The following is an 11,165-nucleotide window of genomic DNA, read 5'->3' on the forward strand; positions in this document are numbered from 1 at the left end:
ATGTTGAGGAGGATAAGGAGTTAGTTCATGATGTTCACATGCTTGTTGTTTGGGAGTTTACCTTGTGGATTCGGCTAATGGTGGAGTTATTATTATGAATGGGTCAGAATCGTATCTTGCGATGAATGTTAAGACAAAAGAGGATGATGATCCAACCTTAATTGAATTGAAGGAAGCAGTTCATAAGAAGATTGTGGAGGCTTTCTCTAAAGGGGGAGATGGTGTAATTCGTTACCAGGATCGTTTGTGTGTTCAAGATGTTCTATTCACCCAAGAGCCACTAAGATGAACCGTGACCTATGGGGAGTCTATTGGTGGAATGGTATGAAGAATAATATTGCGGAATTTGTGGCTAAGTGTCCAAATTGCCAACAAGTTAAGGTAGAATATCAGAAACCAAGAGGTATGACTCAGGATATTAGTTTTCCTACTTGGAAGTGGGAGGATTTGAATATGGATTTTGTCACAGGTTTGCCTCGCACATATTGACAACGTGATTCTATCTGGGTGGTAGTAGACTGCATGACTAAGTCGGAACATTTCCTGTCAATTAAGACTTCTTATTCAGCCGAGGAATATGCTAGACTTTACATCGGAAAGTTAGTGAAATTGCATGGGGTTCCCTTATCCAGCATCTCAGATAAGGGTACTCAGTTTTGGAAGTAATTTCAGTAGACAGGAATCATATGTAGATGTGAGAAGAAGAGCGCTTGAATTTCCTATTAGTGATTGGGTATATCTGAAAATTTTTACATATGAAAAGGGTGATAAGGTTTGGTAAGAAAGGAAAGTTGAGTACCCATTTTGTTGGTAGTAATGTGGCCTAATGAACTGGATTTACCTACAGAGTTGGCATCAGTGCATCTGGTGTTCCATGTGTCCATATTGATGAAACACATTGGTGATCCCATTACAGATGTGCCTTTAGAGAGTGTTGGTGTGAAGGATAGTCTCTCTTACAAAGAGTGCCCAGTTGAGATTCTTGACCATTAGGTTCGTAAGTTGAGAAAAAAGTAAGTCGCTTCAGTAAAAGTCCTTCGGAGGAATCAATTGGTTGAAGGAGCGACTTGGGAAGCGGAAGCAGATAAATGGAATTACAAATCGTAAATGGGTCTCATAGATCAAACTTCAGAAACCAGTATTTAGGCTCGATTACTATGAGAGTTGTTTTGATCTTTTCCCACTCATTTAATTCTTATACTATGTCGTTTTAGCCTATTCTAAGAGGGATTAAGCAAAACTTAGTTGACCTAAACCTCCTCATTCACGCCCAACACCCAAAGATTAGAATCGGTACATCATCAAGCTTTAGTTCAAGAAATCAAGCTAGGGTCTCCATTCCAAGTGTGTGGAATTTCGTCAATGGGTATCTTTCACTGATTGAATACCAAAGATAACCAAGTTTTTCAGATAATGAATTCTATAGAAGTTAGGGTTCTTATGAAAGCAAAATTTTCACTATATTTTCCATTCTTCTTCTTGGATAGTTTGATTATGTGATTCCATCTATAATATCAGTACTTCTAAATATTATTTCATGAACCCTCAAAACATAAATATTTTTCACGACTCAAAACTTTGTTGTTTTAGATTACATGTTATAGATTATCAGTTTTCATGATTTAGAGGTGCTTTCAGATAAAGTGTCTATTAGTTATTATTAGTTTATTAGTATTCATGAGCTATTCAGATTATCAGTTTTATTAGTTTATTTGCATTGTCTATATTCAGTTGGGAGTTTTACTGTAACACCTCGGAACTGTAAACGTCAATGGGAAGTTGAAAAGCTGCAGAAATTTGTTGGTGTACTGGTTCCACGAGCCCATGTACAAACAGTAGAAGGTTGTATGGGCCATAGGAACTAGTCATAATTACTGTCCTGGATTTCTGGAAAATGTTGAGTCAAAGATGAGATTCCACGAGCCAACAGGACGACTCAGGGATGGGTTTACAGCTCGTGGAATGGTGATCGTGGTCTGCCCTCCAGAGTTGATAATTTCAGTATGGGTCGTGTAATGGAACATGGGTCGTACACGCCACTCATAATTCAGGTTCTGACTCAGGTGAGTTTCCAAGCTGTCATTCTACGAAAGGGGTTATAAGGATTGTAAATGGTATTATGGTTCGTGGAAGTTCTTCATAGATGACCATTAGAGACTTGAACTTAAAGCCCAAGGATCCACGAGTGGACAGTATGGTTCGTAAAAGTTTGTACAGACCGTCGATGCCCTCTCGTGGACGGTTCTGCCAGCTTTAGTGGGGTTAATTCAGTCTTTTTCCACCCCTTCTAAGCTTAAACCCCGATGATTTTACACCTCAATAAGGCTCTTTCAGTTCAGTTTGACCATAACACTCTCATAATCATTCCCAAGACTTAGAGCAAGGATCCAAGAGGAGAAAGCTAGAGTTTCAATCATCTTCTTCAAGTTTCTTCAAGAACTTTGTTTTTCCAAGCATGTAAGGTTATTCATAGTGTTGGACTAAGTTCGTCTTCACGCCTTACATCTAAATTCAGCCAGTAAAGAGATAAATCTAGGGTTCTACCCAAAGTTCCATGAATTTTGAGTTTGGTTTGTGTTCTGTATTCTAAATTCTGATTCTTAACTATTCATATTATGATACTTTATGCATTTTCATTCTTGAGTTGTTTTTCATGCTTATATTATCACATGAACCCTAGTTATTGAGATCTTGCTGAAAGCTTTTGTGCAAGTATTTTCCATGCATTGATTTCAGAATTTAAAGTGAGCCCAAGTATATTTTTCAACATCACTTAAGAAGAGTTTTAAGGGAACCCTATGCATTTATGATACTTTATGCATTTTCATTCTTGAGTTGTTTTTCATGCTTATATTATCACATGAACCCTAGTTATTGAGATCTTGCTGAAAGCTTTTGTGCAATTATTTTCCATGCATTAATTTCAGAATTTAAAGTGAGTCCAAGTATATTTTTCAACATCACTAAAGAAGAGTTTTAAGGGAACCCTATGGGTCCCAAATGCATTATTTTGCATTGAGAAAAGTATTGTTATTTTAAGAAGAGCATAGATAGATTTCAAAAGCATTTTCAGTCAGGAAGAGAAGATCAGTTTTCCCCTAAAGAGGGCCTTTTGAGTATTAACTCAACCTAGCGAGTATTATAATATGAGCATTAATGCATATGATTTGGAAGTTAGTATTGTTCACCGATTTTGATAAGAGTTAAGATAACTCAAACCCCATAAACAACAACGCCATCGTAGATAGGATCGTAACGAAATTTGGCTGACTCCTCATCAGCCTCAAGATTGGTTTTAGTGGATCCATAAGTTAAGTTGTGTCCTATGCTCCGACAAGGTATAGGCGGTTCTAGCAACGTGCACAAGACATTGAATCATCACGAGACTCATAGCGATGTTGTCTGTTAGAGAAACTCCCCAAGAAAGTAAAGTATATTTTTAACATTTGTTATCATTGCATATCTATTTGTAAACTTTTTAATGATTTCATTTCATACTTATGCTTTACTGCAGTTGAGATACTTATAGTCTTTTTCAGTCAGTTATCTGTTTCATTCAGCTTTATGTTACATACTGTACATTCCATATACTGACGTCATTTGACGTTGCATCATTGACGTCATTCGACGTTGCATCATAAAATGATGCAGATACAGGTGTCCAGAATCATCAACAGGCACTTCGTTTAGATCACGCATTTCGTCAGCTTTTGGTGAGGCTTCTTTGCTTTCGGAGGACTCCAGCTTTATTGCTTTAGTAGTATTTTAATGTAGTCGTGGGTCTTGTCCCGACACCTATCTTTAGACAGTAGAGGCTTCATAGACAGAGTTAGAGAGTCATTTCAATTTTCTTCTCATATGTTTAGACATATTTTATCATTTATACTCGGTATGTTCAGATAGCTTTTGAGATTTAGTTTATTGTTTTAAAAGCTCATCATTTAAAGCTTCTTGATGTATGTGCTTAGTCTTCCGCTCAGTAGTCAGCTAGGCCAAGGGTTTGCTTTGGGACCAAAAAGAGTTTTCGAGTGTCGGCCATATCCAGGGTGTAGGCTCGGGGCGTGACAGTTACTTAGCACCGAGTTGATTTAGGGATGAAAGCTCATCCGTCAGTTAGGACTGAGACCGTTAGTAGCAATCCCTAAGTCCCAAAACTACTGACTCTTTAGTCCTTTATGGACATCAGCTTAGTGGTACCACATTAGCTCAGATCACCCTCTATACCTTGGAAAGGTATATTGGGCCCTCTTCTATGGGGATTATAACATTGAACTCTGTCGGTTATTAGTATCTCCCACATTCCAGTCTTAATTGTTACATGAACTTGTAATCAGTTATCCTAGTTTTCAGCATTTATCAATAAAATATTTTACTACTTGGTCATTTCACCTACTCCATAAATTCAAAGTATTGACCGCATACTCTTTGCGCTATATTGTTTTAAAATATAGGTTCGGATGTTTAGCATTCAGCCTGCAGTTAGTACGACTTCCGATCAACTAAGCAGCATGTTTGGTGAGTCCTCATCTTTCGAGGACAACCTTTATATTACTTTCAATTATTAAATCTTTTAATTTTTCAGACAATTAGAGTTAGTTGGGGGCTTGTCCTAGAAACTCATCTTAGTAAAGACTTTCAGATAGATGAGTATTTAAATTTCATATTTCAGACCAGTTAGTTAATTCATTTTGACTTTCACATCCTGTAAAGTTGTTGCTTACATAAATCATAGTGTCATACTAGGCCATGGGCTAGTTTGGGTCACTTGTGGCTCTAAGGACCATGTTACGACTTGGATGTAGTCTCGAGTCGTAACGGATGAAAATTTGACCAACCAGAAAGAGAGACAGAGGATTTCCCAACATGTATATGGTGCACTGTTTGGAAAAAGAGAAATCAAAGGAGTTTTGGGGACAAGCACTGCAACATCAAGAAGTTTAAGATGAAATGCTTAGTCACTCAAGCACTGCAACATCTAGAAGTTTAAGATGAAATGCTTAGTCGCTCATTATTTTGGTGTAAACAAGAATGTTTAAAAGAAGCAAAAGATATTTTTGAAGCTTAAGACAACAGCAAGAAGAGACGTAGTAGGAAGGGTTCCTTTTATTTTTAATTGTTTATTATTTTTGGGGGACTATACAATTGTCTTAGTATACGTCTATCAAAAAAGAAAAATGACCAACTCTACAACTGATATTCAATTTTAGTCCTCCGCATTTAACTTTTCAAGAAAAATAATTAAATCCTATGCATTTTCCCGTTATTTCTTCAGATAGGTCATTAGAAAATAATATGCTTAAGAGTTAAGACAATAACTTCACCAGTATAACAGCCAGCTTCTTTTATGGGTGAATAAAGGCACCAACGACTGACATTCAAGGACTGTATGATGACCTGTTTTGAGATTTTCATATCTACTATCAAAAGAAGAGCTAACTAGTTAACTGTCCACAATAACCCAAAATTTCAAGCAATGGTATCCCAAAACATCATTTGAGACGAAATTAGCTTGAATGAAGTTTGCCAACCTTGATAATATGTTGTTGAGTAATGGCTTCATCCAACCAGATAGAGAGTAATTGGCGTTCTGTTGAGGCATCATTTTTATCTTAAGTTAACATTAGCTTAGGGAAACAGCCTGTGTCGCTACTTGTCCTTTTTTCTGAATAAATTTCTCAGAAAATTGGCATTCTGTTGAGGCAAGTTGTGAATTAAGAAAGTAAAACAGAAAGGATGAGTAAAACCTAGAAAAGGAGGAAGCATCCATATAACAAATTCTCCTATTCCTTATTTATCTTTTGCAGTGTTATTAAAAGCGAAAAGCGCAAAAAAGCTCTAAGGTCCGTGGGGGCTTTAAGCGCAAAGTGCAAATAAAGCGTGAGCTTTAATGAAAAAAGGCGCAAAGGGAGAAAAAAATAAAATGTGTATGTTTAGTCCAAAACTAATAACTATAAACATGAATGACAAATATATGACCAAAGAAATTGAATTTTTTTAATGATACAGTGAAATATCAATTGTTAGTGTCACTTCTTCATAAGAGGCTCATTGACAAGGAAAAGTTTGTCTTAGAACTTTGATGACGGCACTGAAGCGCACATAAAGCGAGGCGAAGCGCTCAACACGTTTTGAGCCTCGCTTTAGGGCTTAAGCGCGCTTAAAGCGCGCCTTTGATAACACTATTCTTTTGTAGCAAAGAAGTTAGGGCAGTAGAATTGGAGCTCTGTCAAAGACAGTCAGAGAGACAAGAAGAAATGAGTAAACCAAGAGTCCAAGAATAAAAATTAGAATCTGGAGAAAACAATTTCTCCTGATCTTGCAATGGAAACAATATAGAACCAACTCTACAAACATAAGCACAATATATAGTTGCATAGGGGACATCCTTTCTCCAATAGAATAGAGACCTGCAATAACTGGAAATACAAGAGCATTCGTGGGGAACAAATCAATGAATGAAATTACCTAGACACTGCAACACTAATTAACTAGACACTACAACACTAATTACCACCAAACCTTGAAAATTAATCAGCGACATGGTTTGACAATGAAACTAACATATGTAAATGTTATTATTATAATCAGGGTTTCCTTAACTAAAAAGTTATTTCTCAACAACTTTGCAAAAAAGAAAGTGAAACAAGTTTCAATTTGATATGTTTAATTTGCCCATATATAGAAACAACAACATGCAGAATATAGTCTCACAAGTGAGGTTTGGGGTAAGTAGGATGTACACAAAACTTACCCCTTCCTTTGTGGGATAGAGAGGTTGTAAAGAGAAGTTATTGAAGCAGGGAAAATGTGCTAGCAAAATAGCAAGATACAAAACAAATACAAATTGTATCACAAATTTATAAAGAAACTATGCGATTACTAACTACTACTACAAATAGAAGGGGAAGGGATGATGCTAGCCCCTGTCTCTCCCTCATAAAGTGTGGCAACACTTGGTTACCTACCAACTGTCTACTCTCATCATTGACCTTCACACCTTTCTATCTAGGTTCATGTCCTAAGTAAGCCGGAGTTGAGTCGGGTCCTATCTAATTGGAATTAGAATCTGGAGAAAACAATTTCTCATGATCTTGCTATCGAAACAATATAGAACCAACTCCACAAACATAAGCACAATATATAGTTGCATAGGGGACATCCTTTCTCCAATAGAATAGAGACTTGCAATAACTGGAAATACAAGAGCATTCGTGGGGAACAAATTAATGAATGAAAATTACCAAGACACTACAACACTAATTACCACAAAACCTTGAAAATTAATCAGAGACATGGTTTGACAATGAAACTAACATATGTAAATGTTATTATTATAATCAGGGTTTCCTACCTTTGTGGGGTAGAGAGGTTGTAAAGAGAAGTTGTCAAATTTCTGCTTCTAGGAATTTTCTGCTTCTTTGTGTTTAGTCTACAATATAGAACGATATACACAAATTTCTGCTTCCAAACCCCTTAAGTCCAATTTTTCCTTGCCCTTTACAGATCTTAATTTCTGTTTCTTTGTGCATTTTAGGTGCCAGTGATTAGTCCACAATATAGAACCATATACACAATCTTGCCAGACTATTGCAAGTGTTGGTATGCGACACAACAATTTTTCAATTCCCTTACACAATTATTAATTCCTCACTCAATATTAACCCTAATTAAAGAGAAGAACCATACAATTTGATAAAGAATATCTTAATACAATTTTAGAGAAGAACAATGAATCAAACAGAATGTAACTTGAAAATCACCTGTCTCAGAGATGTTCCTCCACACAAGGCCAAACCTTTGTCCCGGCAAGAATGAAGCTTATATCAACCCAACTTGAAAGTAAATACTCCCAGACGATGGAAAATCCACACGGATCTCATTCACATTCAACCACAACAAGAATCTCTTAACTTCAATTCCTTCTAAATCAGTAATCGACCCAAGACTCAACTTCCCAGTAAGTTTCACAGCGTAATAAGCCAAATATTCAAACTCCACATAACAAGGCTTCAGCAGTAAAACTTCAAAGGTTCCATCAGCAGTAAAAGCCCTTGAGGAAGGTTGAATTTAGTGAGGATTTCGTATACAGTTGCGTTGGAGTTAGTAGGTAGATTGAGAGATAGGGAAGGAGGAGAATAGTCAGTTGGATTCTTGGATTGAAATCCCCCATTGTTCTTGATGCCTCCATAGAAAAAGGAGTGGAAGGGAAAGTGATGCTATGAATCGTTGTACATAACGGTAAAATAGTTGCACTAGGTGAAATAGTTGGAAATTGAACGTTATGAAAACTTGTATTGTGTCACACATCATCAATTAATAAAGTTAGGTACAAATGGAATAAAATTATAAAAAATAGTGTGTTTTCCATTCATATTAATTGATTATCTTATTAAAAACAGTTATTTCATATATTAGTTATTTACTTTATTACATCAAGAAAATATTAATTGAATTTTTTTTTAAAGTGTTCATATTTGTTTATAAAACTCTCAAAAAGTTTTTTAAAGGTGTATATTAGTAAAATTATGTTCTTATTTATATAATATTAATATGTGTGTTGAAAGGAAAATGATCAACAAATATAAGACGGAGGAAGTAATAATTGATGTTAAAATAAATGTTATATACATAGTGTAAATCAAAGTAGGACCCGTACTATTCACTCTTGGAAAAAGTTATGAAAGTCATCTTTTGGGTCTAATTTTTACGAACTCAATTACGGGTCGTAGAAGCATCAACATGCCGTAATTTGGGCCCGTAGAATGAAATTTTGAATCTTGTTTGGGCCTGATTTTCACAGATTTAATTACGGGTCGTAAACCCAATTATGGGTCATAATTTGTGCCTGTAGAATGAACTTCAGAAACTCAAAATTTCAGTTTGACTTCCACAAATGGGATCTACGGTCTGTAGATTAAACCATAGGTTGTAGATGTCCTTGTGGGAGGTTTCCGACAGTTTTTTTTATCGGAGTTTCTTTTTTTCTTTTCCTAGTGTTCCTAAGTATAAGCCACGATATTACACATGTCCTAAAAGAATTTTGCACGCTTAAGACTTAGTTTCTACACTTTTAACTCCCTCAAACTCATAGCATCTTCTTCAAGTTTCTTCAAGAACTTTGTTCTTCCATGTATGTAAGGCTACTCATAGTGATGGATTAAGTTCGTCCTCATGCCCTGTATTTAAAATTCAGTTGGTAAGAGTTAAATCTAGAATATATATTTTTCCAAGTTTTCATGAACTTCAAATTGACCTTTATTCCTTGTTATTAAATTCTGATTCTTATAATTGAGATTATGGTATTTCTTATATTTTGATTCTTGAATTGTTGTTCATATGCGTGATAAACCCTATTTAGTTGAGAATTGTTGAAAGCTTTTGTATAATTATTTTTATACATCAACTTCTGAGTTAAAGTAAGTTCAAGTACATGAAGGTAATAAATATTTATTTTTTCAATTCTTTCTTTTCATTTTTTTATTTTGCCTATATAAATTTATATTTAATTTCATGAAGATTCACATTCTAGAAAACACTTTATCTTCTTCATCATATTAGTTTGTGAGTTAATTAATATGTAACAAAAAAAGAAGTACATGAAGGTAAGAAATATTTTATCCTCAAGTTTTTCTTTTAATTTTTATATACTTGGACATGCTTTCTTAATATTTTATTTATGTATGTATTATCATTCTCCTAGCAAGTATGATAAAAAAAATATCTTTGTAATAGGAATAATGTGTTGTTAGTGTGTGATTGTTCTCTATAATAGTTAGTTTGCGGGGATATATTGTAGTTTGATTACAATATTTGCTAGATTTAAAGAGATAATTATTATTTATTGTTAGTACAATTAAAAATTTTTTTACATAGATTTTATATTTCTTTCTTTATTTTTGTATAATTATTTTTTAATTGGTATGAAATTTTATTTATATGTCATGATTATGTTTTTTTTTTTTTGTCATATTGGTTAGCATATGATAAAGAGTTTGACATATGGAGCATAATATGTTGGCGGATCTACTTGCAAAAGAAGATGGCAGAAGAAAAAAAAATAATAGCATAATTATAGATTATTTTTGCTAGATATTTTTACTTTGAGTTGTATTAATAACTTAGCTACTTTTGTTAGAATTTTTTTAAAACTTTAATTTGTATAAATAACTTAGCTACATGTTTTGACAATGCCACTCATTTAGTTCTTTACTATTCTACTATTTTTAAATTATAAAGCATAGTTAATATGATATCTCATTTCAACAAAACGAAATTTTGATCATGAGCTTCATTTTTATTATGATATATATATATATATATATATATATATTATGATGTCATTTTCTTTGGTTTGTAACAATCTGTTTTTGTTACGTTTCTTTTTTGTTTGACATATATTTATAATTTTTATGTAGTCACCAATTATTTCATTTTTTAGTTTTTTGTATTTTCACTCTTGATTTTCACATTTATTTATTTTTACAAATAAAATCAATGCATTTAGTGTCTAACAAAATTCATAACTCATGTATTTTCATCTTACTTGTAACTAACTCTTAAATATTATTTATAACTTTTGAATGTTTCATTTTCATAATATTTATAACTATTTAATTAATGTTAAAAAAAATTATAATAGACAAATATAATAATAAGGACACAATAAAGAACTTCAATTTATTTTTTTTACGAAATCAGAAATTGTTTAGAGAATAAGTACTATAAAAGAAAGAGGAATGAAAACATAAAAAATATTTTCAACGTAATACAATATATTGTTATTTCAAAATATGATTTTTTGTTCAATTTACTGCACCACGGTAAATATTTTTTTCTACTATATACATATAAATAGTATGCACTTAAAAACATGTAATTTTATTTTATATATTTTATATGTTTAAAAAAGGATGAGAAAATATTTCATGTCGCAAATGAGGAGAAATATCAACATTGTCTATATATCTAATATTAACCTGAATATAAATATTATCTACTAATGTCTTTTAAATATTTCTTAAAGTCGCGCGAAGCGTAGGCAATTTCACTAGTTTCTTCATATTTGAAGGTTATGAGTATGACATTAATGTTCACCAGCTGCAATTCCCTTCTTGATTAATGTAGTCTCTCACAATAATAATGTTTATTACGATGTGAAATGTTTC

General features: G+C 33.5%; 1 pseudogene; it reads right to left on the reverse strand.

Annotated features, from left to right (window-relative positions):
- Window positions 1-7,733: 7,733 nt before the first annotated feature.
- LOC125809523 (uncharacterized) lies at window positions 7,734-8,170 on the reverse strand (annotated as a pseudogene).
- Window positions 8,171-11,165: the final 2,995 nt, after the last annotated feature.

This window comes from Solanum verrucosum, unplaced genomic scaffold (assembly GCF_900185275.1).
Source record: "Solanum verrucosum unplaced genomic scaffold, falcon-dt-bn FXZP01000061.1, whole genome shotgun sequence".
NCBI lineage: Eukaryota > Viridiplantae > Streptophyta > Magnoliopsida > Solanales > Solanaceae > Solanum > Solanum verrucosum.